This window comes from Apium graveolens, unplaced genomic scaffold (genome assembly GCF_009905375.1).
Source record: "Apium graveolens cultivar Ventura unplaced genomic scaffold, ASM990537v1 ctg606, whole genome shotgun sequence".
NCBI classification, from domain to species: domain Eukaryota; kingdom Viridiplantae; phylum Streptophyta; class Magnoliopsida; order Apiales; family Apiaceae; genus Apium; species Apium graveolens.
The window spans coordinates 50297-53515 of NW_027419203.1; positions in this window are offsets into that span (position 1 = coordinate 50297).

A 3219-nucleotide genomic window follows, 5' to 3' on the forward strand; every position below is an offset into this window, starting at 1 on the left:
ACTTAGACTCTAACGCTTGTTTTGCGCTCACTGATTCGCTTAAGCCACTCGGGTACCCTCGGCTCCACCATTTTTAATAATTTAACCTTTACGAGTTTTAAAGCGATTCCTTCGCGAGTGTCTTACCAACTGCCTAACACACTTACCATAAATGTTTCATACATTAATTAACCCTTTTTGGTCTTTAACCTATGTTTTAAAGTAAGGCGAGGGAAAAAGTTTCGTTCGTGAAACGCCGTTACTTGAAACGGTCGTTTCTCCTAACCGTAAATCGGAATCGAACGAACTACATATCAAAACGAAGCTCGTAACATGAGCTATCTAAACATGGCAGTGGTCACAATCTAGTAGGGGGTCCTCGGGTCCTAATGCTATGCACAAAACAGTCCAAAGAAAATCGGACGTTACGACGGCTATGTTTACGCGATTTCCCATATTTAAACCATTCAAACCCATTCCAAATCAACCTCAAATCCAACCTCAAATCCATCATACAACAAACATCCATCCTTATCACATCATAACAATCCCAACAAATCCACATTAACCATTTATACTATTCTTTATCATGAATTTAAACTACACTTAAGTTCATTAATCAACAACCAAGATTTACAACTTCAAAAACAACCCAAAACCCATTAATCTCTACATACACAATCATCAAGCCTCTCATGAACTCTAATACTCATTTTATGCTCTTAACTTTCAATAACAAAGCTTGGTTAAGAGATTATACCTTCCTTGGAGAGTGGAGAATCAAGGGGATGGCTTGGAATCATCTTTAAAGCCCTTATCCAAGCTTAATCTAAACAAAACTTCAAGAACACAAATTTTAGTTCTTGAAAACACTATTCACCATCTTCTTTGATGATTTATAGAAAAAGATTGGCTTGGATTTAGAAGCTTAAACTTATAGGAAGTATGTAACTTAACTAGGAGAAGCTAGGATAATTACCTTGCTAAATAATAAGTGGAGGAGCTTGAACTTCCATTTTTTAAGAAGAGAACCCGAGAGCTTCATGAAGAAGAAGAAGAATTTTGTGTTTTGCCTTGTCTTGATTTTTGGTTGGTTGATTTGGTTTTGTTTTTGATTTAGTAAATTACCTTCTTGCCCTTGGATTTGTGTGGTTACAAAGCCACCACACCTCCTCCTTCCCATGTCATGCTTATCTCATCCACATGATGTCATCCTTCCTTCCTTGTCTTCTTTCTATTGGTTGGATGACATCACTCCCATTAATCCCTTTGATTAACTTCCTAATCGTTTGCCTAATGACCGCTGATCTGTTATACGGTTCGCTTAACTTTCGTTCTCGTTTATCGTTTGAAGGATCATACCCGGGATCTTATTACTTAGGTTCCCTTAACCTTTCTCAATACATTGTATTCCTTTTATGATCCTCTCTTATAATCCTTTAATTTAAATCCTTTTTATTCTGTTACCTTATACTCAATTCTCTCCGTATCTTGTGGATTTCCGGGAAAAACCAAAGTGTTCGGAATTGGATTCTGACGATCTTTACATACACTTATATACTTCATAGAGTACTAATAATATCCCATAAGATCAATAACAGAACCCCTACATAGCGTGGCATGAAAAGTTTTCTCGTTCAGCAAAAACACTATTCATAAGGGTTTCAAAATTTCTCAAAAATTGGGGTTATTACAGTCTCCCCTCCTTAAAAGGATTCCGTCCCGGAATCAGATAGAAAACAAATGGGTATACTTTCTTAGTATTGCACTTTCTAACTCTCAAGTCAATTTTCCCACATTGTGGTTCTCCCATCAAACTCTTACTAGTTTGATAACCCTTCTCCTAAGCACTCGTTCCTTTTCACTCTATAACCCTTCCTGGTTGCTCCATATAGGTTACGTCTGGTTGCATGTCTATGCGCTCATATGCCCCTATTTGTCTGGCATCTGAATTACACTTCCTTAACATTAATACGTGGAACACGTTATGAACTTGCTACAGGTTCGGGGGTAGGGCTAGCTCATATGCTAACTTCCCAAACGTCTTAATATATCCAAGGGTCCAACAATTGGTGGACTTAGCTTTCCTTCTTTCCGAATCTCATCAATCCTTTCCAAGGGATACCTATAACATTACTAGGTCCCCTATTTCGTACTCTTTATCCTTTCGTGTCAAATCAACATACTTATCATGTCCATCTTGGGCTACTACCAGCCGTCCTCTGATTAGATCTATCATATCCTTGGTCCTTTAGACTACTGCGGGTCCGAGCATCTTGCGCTCTACAACTTCATCCTAACATAAGGGAGATCGACATTGTCTTCCCTCAAGGATCTCATAAGGCGACATCTCGATAATGATATATGATCTATTGTCGTAAGATAACTCAATCCGAATTAAGTGATCATTCCAAATTCTTTCAAGTCTATTACACAGACTCTCATCATAGCTTCCAATCATTAGAACTTTTGCTTCTCAATACCCATTCTTTTCCAGTTCGTAATCGCTACTACCTTCCGTTCCTAATATTATACGGGTTATACTTTTGCTTGTTAGCGTTCTATAACCTTTTAATAACCACGTCAACCTTAGTATCACGAATGTGTTTCCATTCCGCATACTACCACCACTTTATTACTCCTTTTTCAGTTGTTTCTATTTTCCAAAGTTTGATTAATCATATAGAAGTAAAGGAATTTGTTGAGAGATCACTATGATCATGAACACTTGTTATATCGCATAGTTAGTACAGAAGGTGGCCAGCCTTTAGTACTTGACAAGCAATTAAACAATAGCTGGTATCCTACTCGGCTTCTATCACACAGATAGATAGTCATTCGGCAATACCTCCCCTTCTGGAAGGGTTGTTCTTCTCAGCTTATATGAAATGAAAAGAAGAGAAAAGAACAAATTGAAGAGAATTGTATATATGAAAAAAAATATATACTGTCACCAAATATCTGGCTTGGAACCTACCTCTGAACTATAGAGGTCTGTCATAGGAGAACGAAACATATATATTTATATCAACATCAAGTGTTATAGCATCGTATTTCACATGCCTAAATATTTTTGCCATTCCGTCCATCATTCTATGGACCCATGCTCTTCCTCGAGCTTATACACAATCACCTTTGAAACTCCCTCGACATCGAAAATTGAATCTGGGATCTCATTCTAGACATCATCGTTACTAGAATTCTATGCTTGCACCGCAACCTTCCTCATATAGTAATACG